Genomic DNA, 15989 nt, shown 5'->3' with positions numbered 1-15989 from the left:
AACCAAAGGCTTATTAACTACAAAAGACAGCTACAAGTAGCAAGCAGATATTTATCAAAACAGTGAGTGAAACAGAAATCAGGGAAATTATCCAGATTAGTGGATGTGACAGGAAATGGGCTCTTCACTTTGGGATTGAGATAAAATCTCAGTTCATCTAGAAAGAGAATAATCTCACTGAAGAAATCTGCTCTTAGAATTCCCTGGGGGTATAGACACTGAGAATCAAGGGACATAATGGGAATCTGGATTTCTCTATGTAACTACAGCTCTGGGGCTCCTGTTAGCCATTCTCTCACAAGCCCCACTTCTCTCTCCAGTCTCTCAAGTGTTTTTCCCTCACGCCTGCTTCAGGCAGAGGCATCAGTGTACTGCTAAATGTTTAACAACAGACCCTCCCCTCCCCCAAAAATGGGTATATGACACTCCTTTAAGCTGAATCTGCATTATTAATATTTTCTCCATCTTAAGTCTCAACCATCAACAAAACAATAAATCAAGACCTGATTTGAAGCTTGCTAATTTCTGAGGTATAAATACTCACACTGAAAATTTAATAATTGACTCTCACTTTTGAGCTGGCTCCATCACGTCCCTGCACAGATATCTCCAGGACAATCCGGAGTCATGTCTCACTCCATGCAGCATCATGGGCTGTCCTTCAAGGGACCACCAAACTGACCTGCAGCAAGAGGTGAGACTGTAATGCTATAGTTATTCTATTGTATAAAACAGGGAGTACAAAGAGTAATATGGATGGGAAAAGGATGGGAAGCCATTCAATACAAGGATCAAATGGAAAGAAATGGGCATGTTTAGCCTGGAGAAGAGAAGACTTAAGGGGAACAACTCTATTTGAAGTCTTGGTATGTGGAAGAGTCTTAAGACTTATACTGCTTTATCCTAGAAGGGAAAACCAGAAGCAAGAGGTGAAAGATGTAGAGAGACAGATTTAAGATTGTTGTCAGGAAAAATTCTTAATAATTGCTGTTTTTCAGTTATGTCCAATTCTTTGTGACTCTGTGGACCACAGCACACCAACACTGTCCATGGAGTTTTCTTGGCAAAGATACTAGAGTGGTTTGCCATTTCCTTTTCTAGCAGATTAAGGCAAACAGAGTGAGTTAAGTGATTTACCAGGGTGACAAAGCTAGTAAGTGTCTAAGGCCGGATTTGAACTCAGGTATTCCTGATTCAAGGCCCAGCACTCTATCCACTGAGTCATATAAATGCCTCTCTTTATATTTAGAAATGCCAGAAAATGTCCTCTCACTGAAAGTTTCCCAACAGAAACCCAGATAACCATTTACTGGGGATGTTGTCATTTGCATGCACATGCACAGGCACAAGCTGGACAAGATTACTTTCCAGTTTAAAGGTCTGTGGTTTTATAAAATGAATTCATTAAATGATTCTAGGGCCCAAAACCTATGGATGAAAAAAAAAACTGGATTTGTGATCTAAATTAACCTAGACTACTTTCATCTACCCTGATATTCATCAATAATTATTGTAACCCTTTAGTCCAGTTTGCCTCTGTTGAGCTTCTGAATAAGGAGAATAATTTTCATTTTTTAAAGGAATCTCTGAATCCTTGAACATGATGTTTCAAACACATCATGCCGGATTCCATACAAACCCCTGGAGTCCATTGAAAATATTTTTTCTTTATATTTTAAAGCATAATCAGTCTTATTCTTATGGTTATATTTATTATTGCAGACCAGTTTTGCAAGTGTAAGAAAGGATTGTAAACAGCTCCTTTGAACAAAGCTGGAATTTGTTGGAAGGCAACAAGAAACATTGAACCAACTAAACGACAGTTTCTTTGTCTGTATTAATTGCAGATGTGCAAAGCATTAAATTTCCTCTTTGAAAAGGTAATATAACCAGGATCTGAGCACAGCCATTATTTGCTGTATAAGAGTGCACTCTGCAGGATTTCATTTCTAAGTGCAAGGTCTAATCACAATCAGTTTGAGAGAGACAGAGAGAAACAGAAAGAGAGAGAGAGAAACAGAGAGAAAGAGAAAGAGAAACAGAGAGAGACAGAGATAGAAGAGAAAGAGAAACAGAGACACAGAAAGAAGACTATCATAGATCTGGAACTGTGAGGGACCTCATAGTTCAATCCCCACCATTTTCAAATAGGGAAACTGAGTCTGGGGGATGTCACTTGACTTGCCCAAGGCTACCACAAGTATTAAGTGTCAGAGGTAGAATCTGAAACCAGGTTGTTTGATTCCAGAGTCTCTGTACCCCACTGTCTCACCATATTAGAAGGGACCTTGGTTACCATCTCACCCAACCTGTACCTGAAAATGAATCCCTTGTACAATATTCCTAATATGGTCTTCTGAGTGCCAGAAGGTCCTGAAGACCTCAAGTTAGCGGGATTGCAATATATCCTGAGGAAGATCATGCCACTTTTGGATAACTATTGATTAAAAAGTTTGTTTGTTCGTCCTGATGACAAGCTTAAACACAACCAGTTAATGCTGGCTATGTCCAAAGTGGAATAAATCTAACCCCTCTTTCACATGACAGTCCTTGCAAATATTTGAAGACAACTATTGTGTCCTCAAACCTGCTCCAAATCTTCTCTCCTTCACTAGGCTAGACATTTCCAATTTCATTCACATCTACAGAGTTCCCCTTTACCATCCTGGTAGCTTTCCGTGAAATCCCTCTAATTTGTCAATGTCCTCCCTGAAATATAGTATCCAACAGTGAACACAAAATTCCCGATATGTCAATAAAATACAAAAGGTCTGTGGATCTTGAGAGCTTGAAGTGGGAAAAGGCAACAGGGGGCTCAGAGGACATTGGTATCCAGGCACACTGAGCAACCTTCAGAAGGAGGTAAAGATAGAAGAGGAATGGTAGATGGAGGCAAATGTGGAGGGCCAGTACCCTCATGGTGGAAGAGAGGCTCCTAGAGAGGATTATGACTTTCATGGGACACTCACAACAGGAAACCCCCAGAGGAATCAACAAGCATGGTAAGGGCCCTTAAAAAAGGTTCCTCTTCCCCCACCTCCCTAGGAAGGGGTGCCCTCAGAGGACAATCAGGTACGGTATGGTAGACATCTCCCAAGGAGGCAAAGGATGTAACAATAGGGAGGAAAAGGGGAAGGATCCTTGGGACAGAAGAGAGGCTCCAAGAGAGGTGGGACTCTCTAGCTCCTTGAAATACTCAATGAAAAGAAAACTTAGACGCATTGGGACAGCAACAGGGATGGATGAAGCATCCCCTTGAGCAACTGACACCCTGGTGAAAAGCCCTAATAACTCTACCCTAGTTTTTATTCTGAGCAAACCATCTATGCCAGCAACCAAGTGGGTGATTCAAAAACTATTGTAGAGCAGAGGGATAAAGACAAATTCTTGGACACTCCACTAGAAAGAAAGAGAGAATGAAGAGAAAGAAGTATACTACTTGTTTTGCTGAGTCATTCACTCAACATTGATTAAATCCCCACTGTGTGCCAAGCACTGCTGATTCAAATTTTTGAAAGGACACAATCTCTGACCTCAGAAGTTAAGCATTCTACTAGAGAGGGCCTCAATATTTATAGAAATAAGGATAGTACAAGCTAGAAAGCAATGGGAGACAGAGGAAGGAAGAAAAGCATCAAATCCAAAATAACTGGGCCATTCTATTCTATACTAGTCCGAACAGACTATATCCCAGATTGTGAGTAGAGATAGGGAAAGTCTTTTGTCCTTAACCAGATTCCCCTAACACTTTAATAGAGCTTAGGCCCAGTGGTATATGAATAAGCTATAATTTTGCTATTTTCCTTAGCATTTCAAATTCTAAGGGCCAGAAGCTCTGAAAATTCTACATAGTCACCCAGAAGCCTAAAGATTTGCATGGTAGGTCTGGCTAAGGAGAGATCATCATACTTTGCCTTTAGCTTTTGTCATTTTTTTCAGTTGTTTTCTTCTTTATATTTGAAATCGATTCTCGTAAACCCTGTGTGGCTTCTGTGGCAGTTCAGTGATGGAGTTGGAGCTTCAAATGATGCAAGCGGAAAATTTTCAATTTCTATTGAAATTTTCACTTCTTACTGATGTTTTTTGTTCAAGGCTAAGATTCTTAGAGTATATTTACTGAGTACCCACAAGTCAGATGTCACTGCCACCTACTAAATTGTAAACTCTATGACATCAGGGATCATTTGCTACTTAGTTTTTCTATCTTCTGCAAGAAGCAACATGGTATACTAGGGGTTGTTATTTGTGCTTCATTTTGGAAGAGAACCATTGATATCATAGGTGATGTTTTGACGTGTGTCTGAATTGGATTTACATGAGGCAGAACTGCACAAAGTTGTCAGCTCCACTCTTCCAGAGTGGTCAAAATCCAGTGGCAGGATAAAAGTCGAGGGCAATGACCCAGATTGCAACGGATGACCTTGGTGTCTTTGATGCCTGACCAAGCTCTAAGCCCTGCACAGCACCTGCTTCAGCTGCCTCCATGGCCTTTGGAACGAATCATTGTTCTCATCTGCCCATTCCACCAGGGAAAGTCCACATCTATGACAAATATTTGCCCCTGGTGACCAAGGTCAAGGCATATAACTTCTCAGTGCCCAGTCAACTCTTTGGAAAGTTACTGATTAGTTTCAGAACTACATTGGTAGAGGGCAATGCTATGGTTTTATCTAAACTCAGCATCTGTACTAGCACCAAAACATACATGTATTATACACTCAGAAGGTGCTTTATAAAAATGTTTGGTGAAACTATATAAGTGCCTGGGAAAGTTAGTATGACCTGAATTTAAAGGTGCCATACAACTAGTTGGGAATTAAAACAAGCTAATAAATATAAACCTTGGACTAAGACAAAATACTGTCAATGTTTGTGGTGAATGTATGAGATCTAAGGAGCCCTGACTTTCCAAATGTTAGCTCCCTAGGGGGAAAAAATATCTAAGGTCATCAGTCACAGAGAATATTACTAGAAATCAATCTACAACTACTTGGGAAGGAAGCGGTGGCCCTTTTGAAAAAAAAAGAAATTCTGGGAAGTTGTGGGAAATGGAATAATTTGCTTTCTTTTCTTTCTTACACTGGTACAAAGGCATTCCAATGAGCGTACCTAAAGAGCTCTAGTTTATGTCAAATTGTAAAAAATAACCAGAATCCTAGAAATTTAGCTGACAAAATTCAATATTCCTAGTAGTAAGCTAGAAAGGATAGTCATTTCATTGAGATACGGAACTCTCAGATTAGAAAACAGCCTCTACTATGGCAGGATATCACCTCCTCTGGAAATTAGAGTCTTTAGAGAGTTGCTTAGGGAACTCAGACATTAAGTGATTTGCCCAGGATCACATAGCCAGCATATGCCTGAGGCAGGATTTAAACTCACATCCGCTTGGTTCTGGGCTCTGTTTTTTTTATCCCCTACATCTCTAACACTAGGAATCTAAGTAAAAGTCATGTATTTACCACAACATTGTCAAAAGTCAAAATAGCTTCAATTATCATTGGATCGTTCTAAAGAGTGAGTCTGTCATCTATTTATCTCAGATATAATATTATCACAAGGAAACTACAAATCCATTATTCGTGGCACCAAGTTTCCCCTAGAAGTTCCCATTTGTGTTGTACTAAATACCTAGAATATTTGAAATGTAATTGAACAAAGCAAATATGACCAGAAGGACCAGATAGGCATCTCAGTAGTAAGTACAGAGACATATGTAACACCAAGTCCACCTTGAAAAGTCCTATGCATGTTGGCTGGTGACAAGTAGCTAGAATCTTGAAAACCTAGATAAAGGAAAAAAGAATCGTTTTTATAAATATGGGTGTGTTGGTAAATTGGTAAATGCTGGTAAATATTTAACAACTGGGCTTTCTGGTAAAAGATGTCCACAGGGCATACTTTTTAAGTCTAATTGGCATTGTTAACACTTTCTTTAGTCTACCTTAGCAACAAAACAATAAATCAAGCCCCGATTTGTAGTGATTGCTGTCGCTGAGGTATAAATACCCTGAAAATTTAACAATCAGCTCTCATAATGATCTGGTTCAAACTAGGTCCAGCACAACCTTGAGCTGTCTGTAACATGTAAATCTCTCTACAGCAACAAGTCTAACTAGAAGGACATGCTCTCCACAGCTCTGTCCTGGGCTGTTTTCTCTTCTCTCTATGGTCTTTCCTGGTGATCTCACCAGCTCCTGTGGGTTTAATTATCACTTCTATGCAGATGACTCCAAAATCTTTAAATCCAGCCCAAGTGTCTTTCCTTAGCTACAGTCCCATGGCATGAACTGGCTACTGGACATCTCAAGATTAACAAGTCCAAAACAGAATGCATTATTTTGTCGTTCATTCATTTCAGTTGTGTCTGACTCTTTGTGACCCCTTATGGGGTTTTCTTGGCAAAAGTACTGGCTGAGTTTGTCATTTCTTTCTCCAGCTCATGTTATAGAGAGGAACTAAGGTCAACAAGTGACTCGCTCAGGATTTGAACTCAGTAATATGATTTGTGATTGAAAGAGGGGAAGACAAACCCAAAGAAGGAAAGGGTATTTGCCGGCTAAGACGAGGTGGGGGATAAAGATCCTACTAGCAAGCAAATTGCTAGGTCAAATAGTGAAGCTGAATCTCAAATACTTTGGCCATACAATGAGAAGATGAGATTCACTGGAAAAGACCCTGAGGTTGGGAAAGATTGAAGGCAAAATGAAAAGATGACAGAGGATAAGATAGATATTGCCATGGAAACAATAAACATGAACTTGGACAGACTTTGAGAGAGAGTGGAGGACAGAAGGGCCTGGCATGTTATGGCTCATGGAGCCACGAAGAGTCAGACATAACATACCTCAAACTCAATGTGGTTAAAACAGAATTGATTATTCTAAATCCAAAACTCACCCCTTGATTTTACAGATGAGGAAACAGTACCAGAAAGACTTAAGTGACTCATCCAAGATCACAAAAGTAATAAATAGTGGAGTCAGGATTTGAACCAAGCTCCTTGACATACAAACCCAGGGTTCTTTCTACCACACTACACCTCCTCAACTATAATAAGGTGATAAATTATATAGTCTAGGCTGTAGGTGCTAAAGGAGGAACCTAGGGAAGAGAGAGATCAGCAAAAACTAACCAACGGCAAGGTCTGGAATAGTTGCCAGAGACTTCATGGAGCAGGTAGAATGTGACCTGGTCCTTGAAAGATGGGTAGAATCTGGGCGATAAGGCAGGAAGGGGGAAAAGCCTTCTGAAGAGGTAAAGAACAACTTGAGTGAAGGTAAAATGATGGCCCTGAGCATGACCCAGTAGCGGACTAATGAGATCACGCTGCTGAGAGCAGAGGATGCATTGGGAAGCAGTGAAAATAAAAAAGGTAAAGAAGGTGGGGAAAACCAGGGAAGGTACTTTCTCATTTCTCTTCTTTGTGGCCAAGTTTGGTCATTATAATAATTGCATAGCATTTAGTTTGAATTGTTTTCTTGGACAGGTGATCTGAGCCAGATTATGAAAAGTATTAAAAAGTCAAGGAATGAGTTTAGATTTGATAAAGTAGAAAACAAGGATTTATTGGAGGTATTGACACAAGAGTGAGGAAAGGAAAGAGGGCATCGCGAAAGTGGTATTTTAGGAAGCTATCTAGGGTCAAAGGATGTGGCTGGAGTAGGGACAGTGGGGAGCCTGAGAGAAGAGCTAGGATCATAGATTTAGAGATAAAAGAGATGTGAGAGGTTATCTAACTCAATCTTTCCTTTATAGCTAATGAAAATGAAGCCCAGAGATGTTAAGGCCTGGGCATATTAGGTGAGGAACACAGGTACCAGATCCTAAATAGGAAAGCCAGGATTTGAAATAGTTCTTCTGACTCCACATCTAACCTTCTATCCACTACATCACATTGTCTGATGCAGCAGTCCACGTGTAAAGGAGTGAGGGCCTGCACCAGGATGATGTTCCTTATAGAGGACTCTGGGACATCACTCTTCTATTGCTCCTACAGAGTCTCTAGAATTCAGTAAATAAGATAAATTTTCCACATGTACCTTAACTGAACTCAGTTTTAATTTAATTATTATTGATACCTTTTAAAAATATCATTCCCATTTCTCAATATATCCTTTGTATTAAAGCCAGGCTCAGCTCACTTCTGGAAGGAATGCCTAGTCCTTATTTAGTCCTGCTTTGTATTCTCTGGGGTCCTAATGCTATTTTTTTTCAGGCATTGAATGTTGTGATCTTCAAGGATCTTAGGGATAGCTAAAGCCATGGGTCTGCAACCTTTCAGGGCACTCAAAGCTATCTGATCTAAGGTGAGGTCTGAAAGTTGCCCACCTGGGAGAAGCTTTGCAAGTCCCTAATTCCTGTTTGTGGCTGAGAGACACAGTTATAAACTTGTCCCTAGTTGGAGCTCCAGTAAACTGCTGCTGGCCTCACTACCCCGTACCCCCAACAAATTCCCCCACCCCTTCTGTCAGCTAGCTAGATGGCTCTATAGGTCCATAGAGAAAGAACTTTCAGGATCCCTCCCTGGTTACTCAGATGCAAACTAGGATCAGGCTAGACTCAGATAAGACTAGGTATTGAATCCCAGGTCCTATTTCAAATTCAAAGCTGCATGACTGACACTCCTATTTCTGTTTTTTATCCACTAGATGGTATCAGACCTGTGATGGTTCCTTGCCATTGTAAGAAAACATAGGTAGGCCACTCCTAGGCCTCTCAAATCTGTGACCCAGCCCTGGGATCATGTGTCATCTAGCTCCTATTCCTGCTAGAAAACAAGCCCTAGCAGTACGAGGCCCACCCCTCCTTGATGTGGCACTACTTCCTGCCCCAGTGAACAGCCATAGATCTCAATTCTCAGCTCTTGGGTTGAAGGCTTTTCATACTCTGGCTAGACCTGTTCCAGTGCCCATAGACTTCTGTCTGTCTTCTTTGTTCACCTGAGGTGAAGCCAAGAGGGTGAGGGGTGGGGGTGGGAGAAGGATAGCCCCCTTGGTTTTTTCCTTGGATTTCCTGGTCATTGTTCTTCCTAAGTCTTTGATGGAGTAGCTTTGGGGAGAGCTAGATTGCATTGCTTCTTCCTATCCCACCATCTTTGCTGGTCTCTTGATTATTTCACCTTGCACCAACTCATTTAAGTCTTCCATATTTCTCTGCATTCATCATATTCACCATTTATTACAATATAGTAATATCCTTTTACTTCCATGATACCACAACTTACTCAGTCATTCTCTACTTTTCCATTTCTTTGCTACTTAAAGAATTGCTCCTATAAATATTTTGGGGTATATGAGGCTTTTATTTTTATCTTTCATCACCTTGGGGAACATGGGATTTGAGGGATCAAAGGTTATATCAGTTTTAGTTTTAGTCACTTTCTTAGCATTATTCCAAACTGTTTTCCAAAAGGGTTGGACCAGGTCACAAGTTCCACCAACAATGTGTCACTGTTCCTATGACCTTGGTTTGTATGATTTATGTAAAGACCATATGCCTTCTTTATTTCTGAACACATTTTAAGGCTAAGTAGAATGAATCAAATAGATTTATAGGTGCTCAGCAAATATGCGCATTTTCAATGGTAACAATTATTTCTTTGACACAGTGAAGGGACTTTAGCAAAAGCTCCAAGTTTATATTTATATATATATATATGTATATATGTATATACATATGTATATATAATATGTGTTTGTGTATGTGTGTGTGTGTATACACATACACACTCACGTATACACAAAGCAAAAAAAACCCCTCTTTTTCATTTTCTGCATATCCTTTGACTAAACAGAGAGAAAATTGTATATTGTTCATGTCTTGGTGGCTATTATTGTTATTCAGATGGTATGATTGCACCAGGAACAGATCATAGTGGACCATCAATCACTCAATAAGCATTTATTAAGCTCCTACTGTATGTCAGGTATTATGCTAAGGAATTAGGATACAAAAGCAAAAACTACATATTCTCTTCTTTCAAGGAACTTTCATTTTATTGGGGAAATAACATGTACACATGTAATTATATACAAATTTATCATTAATTTTTTTCTATTTGGAGGAGGTATGAGGAACTAACCACTAGAAGGAGGGGAAAGGATTAACTTCATAGAGGAGAAGCCACTTGAATTGCGAGTTGAAACAAACTAGGAATTCTAAGAACATGTAACAAGACAAGCCATGGGACATCAGAACCAGAAATGAAGCCAAGGAGACAGAGCAGTTACTCACTCTGAGTCCTGAAAGGCAAAGCTGAAGTCAAATCCCAGGACAAGAACAAGGTTTATAATCCAAGTGGGTTAACCAGGGTCAGCACTCAGATTTCTAAGCCTAGCAGAAGGTCAGAGCCAAGTGTACAAGACAAAATGGATACAAGTGTCTGGGAGCAGAATTTGCACTGCAATACTGAGAGCAACAGCTTAAGATACACAACTTTTACGCTGGTTCACACAACAGAATAAACCTCCATACTGCTAATCCCAAGATGGGACCTATCTGTTCTCATCCCCAGTTTTATATACGATTAGGTTTTAGCATAGGCCAGTAAGGGCTAGTAAAAAAAATTAAATTGTTTCCCAGGGCTAGAAAGTATTTCTCAAGGCTAAGGATAACAGTGCATCTGGGAAACCCTCAAACCCTCAAAATTCTAATGAGATGACCAGTATGAACCCTTGCAAATTCAGAAAACAATTGGGACAGGGAAAAAGAATCAAGATCCTACTATGTGCTGGAAGTTTTACATATTTTACAAATATTATTAGATTTAGAAAAAAATAAGATTCAGAGATTTCTCTTGAGTCACGCAAAGAACTAGAAGGTGTCCAGGGCTGGAAGCAATTTTTTTTATTCTGAAAGGTATCGGCTTCACTTGAAGTTATGGCTATTTTTACCCAATTGGCAGACTGGGAACTGCCTGAAAATGGGCAGAGCATTCAAAAGGTATCAATAAAATTCTAGCAGATCCCCAAGTCTCTCTGCTAACAAGAAGCCCCATCATTCCAGAGAAGGAAGTGAAAAGTACCTAAGTGGCTGTCAGATATCAAACAATCTTTATCATTGTCTTTTTTTCAAAAAGAATTATTTTGGGGCAGCTAGGTCATGCAGTGGCTACAGTACCAGTCACGGAGTCAAGAGGACCTGAGTTCAAATCCAGCCTCACACACTTACTAGCTGTGTGACCCAGGGCAAGTCACTTAATCGCCTCAAAAAAACTTTTCAAAGAACTATTTCATTACCAAGTTAAGAGGAATTAGAGCTCAGAAAATATGTCAAGTTATATTTGCCTCCCAAATGAAGTCATAAGTCTAGGGACTAGACTTGTAATTTTATTTATTTAGCGAACTCCCTAATAAGGAAACTCTCTCTACAGATGTAGGTCAGCACCTTCTCAGAAATTTAAAGTCTCAGATAATTGCCTGAGGCCCTGAGTCATTATATGACTGGCCCAGAGTCACACAACTAGTATGTATAAGAGAAAAAACTGGAATAGAGGAACTAAGGAAATATGTTGTATTTTAATATTGTCAGTACAAACCACTCTGAACTTTGATTCATCAACAAAGTACCCTTTTGTGTTTACCCTCTTTTCCTCTTTTAGGTCTACATGAAAATTTCTCAAGATGAAAGCTGGTAAAAATCACATTCTGATGTCCTAAGGATAGTCAGTCTTATTGCTGAGAGTAAGAAGAACCCAGCCAGAGCTGGGCCGAGGTTTCAGTAATATTCTCTGCCAATTAAGTCAGAGATGACATCTCCTCTAGCCTGAAGCAGAAGCTGAGCTCCAGAGGAGAGAAGAGTGTGCTCTTTTGGGAGAAGGAACACCGGCCCTACTCTGGGACGAATTTTTGTGTCTTAGAAATCATAGGGTCATAAATTTAATACTGGGGAAGTCTTCAGAGGTTATCTCATCCAACATCCCCCCCCAATTTTATGTTATATTGTTTAGTCATTTCAATTGTGTCCTACTCTGCTACCCCTTTTGGGGTTTTCTTGGCAAAGATGCTGGAGTGGTTTGCCATTTTCTTCTCCAGCTCATTTTACAGATGAGGAAATTGGGGCAAACAGGGTTAACTGACTTGCTCAAGGTCACACAGCTAGTAAGAGCCTGAGGCAGAATTTGAACTCAGTAAGATAAGTCTTCCTGACTTCAGGCCTGGCACTCTATCCACTATGCCACCTACCTACACATTTTATAGATAAGGCTAAATGAGTTGCCCAGGGTCCTATAGGTAGTAAATGCCAAAGCAGAGAGTCAGAGGAGTCAGTGAATCTAGGTTCAAATTCCACCTCTGCCATTTACTACTAGTATCATCTTCAAGTATGTCACTTAACATTCCAGAGCTTTAGTTTCCCCATCTATGAAATGATCACATGAGCTTTTGAGCTTATAATGTTCTAACTCAAACTTATTGATGCTCTGACTCTGTACCATGTGTGGCTGAGCTATAAACAGAGTGGAGAAATGTAAAGAAGAGGAGATCTGAAACCTCTGGTTGATCCTACTAATACACAGAGTACTAAGGAAAATCAGCTGTGGATGGTCTGAAAGGCTCAAAGCTAGGAAATAACATTATCTCTGAAGTCCCTTCTAATTCTAGAACCTTTGAGCTAAAGGAAATTATTTGGCTGCATATATTTTCTGATAAGCTCATATTTTTAAAGTAGACATACAAACATAGGAAGGACAAATACAAAGGAGTAGCATGAGCTGTATAAGAATAATGTCAGGAGGCTCTCAGAATGGAGTAAGCAGACCATGCCAAGTGATGAGAAGAATCTAAGAATCATTGAATCAGATCATCATGGAATCTCAGAGTAGGATGGTACCTGGTAGGTCATCAATTTCAACTGCTACCTGACATAAGTCCCCATTACAGCATCCTTAACAAGTAGTGGTAAGAAACTCATCATCTCCTCAAAATGTCCATTTAACTTTTATTTGCTATTTAGCTTTATTTTAAATACTGCTATTTAACATTTAACTTTTAATTGCCATTAATTTCCTCCTTATACTGAGTCAAAATCTGGGCAAGTCATTTCCCTCGGTTTGCCTCAGTTTCCTCATCTGTAAAATGAGCTGAAGAAGGAAATGGCAAACTGCTCCAGTATCTTTGCCAAGAAAACCCCAAGTGGGGTCACATAGAGTTGGACATGACTAAAATGACTGAACACAACATGAAATTGGGGTGGGCAGTGGATGAGGTGACCTATGAGGTCCTCCCCAGCTGTAAGACTATATCAGTTGAGGTGAGTATAACTTAAGAGGAATGGTAGGCCCTCAAAAACAAAATTCTTATAATATGGTCCCAAGAGATCATGGTGATGAAAACGAGAGATGCAACATAGTACAAAGAGTACCAAATCTGATGACAGAAAACCTGAATTAAAATCTTTTCTCTGCTTCTTATTATCTGTGCAACCTTCAGCAAGTCACCTCTCTGGGATCTGGTTCCTCAGGAAGTTGGATGACATTATCTCTCAGGTTCCTTCTAATTCTAGACCCTTGCAAACAAGAAAATTTTTTGCCTTCATGAGGAGCTTTCCAACAAGTTCATATTTTAAAAATAGGCCTACAAAAGTAGAAGGACAAATGCAAAGGAGTAGCATGAACCCCATAACAATAGTGTCAGGAGGCTAAAGCCCAAATATGCCAAGTCTTGTGGGGAAAAAATGCTAAAGATATGTTTGGAATAAGAAAAAAAGTGGGCTCATTGCAGGAGTAAGATAGTTCAATGGTAACAGATAAAGAAATAGTTCCCTAATTTGCTTCCATCTTATCATTTAAGGAAAATGAAATATCATCCCCATAATTCTTCCCTGATCGCCCCTTCTAAATTTTCGCAATTACTTTGTATTTCTCTAGTCGAGTTTCTTCAAAAACATAACTTGAAGTGATAGTTTCTCTTTATTACTTATCAGTACCTTTCAGTAACCAGTTATCCTTCACGCTTGTGCTGAAAGAAATTTTAAAAATGTTTAGTTCCCTATTCTGACTAGCATCAGCTTAGTTAATCAATGAAAACTCCCACTTTGTGCCAGACACTGTGCTAGGTGCTGGGGAAACAATACAAAGTATAAAATATATGTGTGTGTATATGTATGCATGTATGTATATGTACATATGTATGTATATACATATATACACATATATGCAGAATAACTATAAAATTAATAAATGCAATTATATACAACATAGCTAAATAGAAGGTAGTGTGGAAGGAAGGGTACTCATCGCTATAAAGATCAGAAAAGGTTTCACGCAGAAGATGGTACCCAACCTATATCTTAAAGGAAGAGGGAGACACCATGAGGCCAAGATAAGGAGTGCATTCTAAAAATGGGGAAGAGTCAATAGAAGGTGTGGAGAGGTGAGATGTAGTAGTGCATGAAAAACAAAGGGAAGAAAAATTCGGCTGGACCATAAAGTATTGAAGGGGGAGTAATACTTAATGAGGCTGGAAAGGTAGCTGAGGGCCAGGTTGTATAGGGATTTAAAAGCTAAACAGAGGAGTTTACATTTTACCCCAGAAAGCTACTAGAGTTGCTTGAGTAGGTTAGTGTTCTGATTAGATCTGTGCTTAAGGAAAACTGCTCTGGCAGTGATATGAAGATGGACTGAAGAAGGGAAGGTTATGAGGCATGCAGGTCATTTAGGAGGCTATTTCAGTAATCCAGGTGAGAAGTGATGAGGTCTTGACCTAAGGAGGTAGCTGTAGGAGTGGAGAAATGTCAGGCATGAAAGATGCCATAAAGGTAGAAATGATAAGACTCAGCCACTGATTGGATATGTGGAATGAAGGAGAGTAAGGAATCCAAGAAAATGACACGATTAAGAACCTGAATAAAGGGAAGGGCAGTGATGCCTTTGAGAGAGAAGGGAGTTTTAGAAGAAGAAACGGTTTAGGGGGAAAATAATTTGTAATTCAGTATCACATATGTTGAATTTCAGATGTCTTTGGGCCATCCAGTTTGGAATGTCTAATAGGTATTTGATGATGTAGGAATAAAGTTAAGGAAAAATGAAGCATCTCCCTGGAGATATAAGATAAAGGCAGAAATTGGGAAGGAGAGGAACATGCTGAGTCAAATGCTCTTTGAGAAAGGAGGGAGATTGACCTGGGAGATTGTATATGACAGTTGCATAATTTTGAGTAGGAAATTTTGATTGATTGAGCTTCAAAGGAGGAAAGGTTGCTGAGAGATGAAGGCAAAGGAAGTCTGGAATCTGCAATAGAGAGGAAGGAGCATTCTGATCCCCCCGGCTCCAGAACTTACATGACCATGGTGTGAAAGGAGGCATGACCAGTGCTAAAGATTATTTGGGATGCAGTGTTATCAGAACAGAATCAGGATTCAGTGAGGGTTAATGGAGGGAAAGAGTGTGAACAAAGTAGATCCCGGATGAAGGGGAGTTTGTTCGTCATGGAAGTGGAATAGCAGAGTGCAAAGGATGGAAAGAAGACAACATAAAGGATAGTGGAAGGAATAAGAAGGGTTAGTTTGGGACATGGGTGGAGTAGGGTTGAGGAAGAGGAGGATGACGGAACAGGAGGTGGAGGCTGGGAACAATATTCTCCTAAAGTGCTAGTGATTAGTCATTATATGGAGAGGAAGAGAAATAGGAGAAGCTATAGGGGTCGTGGTAGTAGGTGGCAGATGGGTAGTAAAGCTTATATTCTCCAAATTATACTGCAGAAAGGTCTGTTGCTTCACTTGAATGGCAGGCAGAGAGGAGATTGAGGAGGGGACAAGCTGTGGCTCCCCCAAGGTGTCAGAGGGTCACTGGGCCTGGTCTGGTTCTGGTCTCAGGCATACATAGTCCAATCAAATTTACTTATCAGGCAGAGCATAAATAATATCTTTATGATAGAGGAAATCATTCCAGGTTAGTGGTGAAATGCCATAGGATCTAGGCTTGGGTTTTTTTCCCTATTCCTTAAAAAAGTATGACTGATGGGCCCAGATGGAAGCAGTATGAACGGAGT

The sequence above is a fragment of the Trichosurus vulpecula genome, chromosome 4 (assembly GCF_011100635.1).
Source record: "Trichosurus vulpecula isolate mTriVul1 chromosome 4, mTriVul1.pri, whole genome shotgun sequence".
Classification (NCBI taxonomy): domain Eukaryota; kingdom Metazoa; phylum Chordata; class Mammalia; order Diprotodontia; family Phalangeridae; genus Trichosurus; species Trichosurus vulpecula.
Note: the sequence above shows the minus strand (reverse complement) of the source record.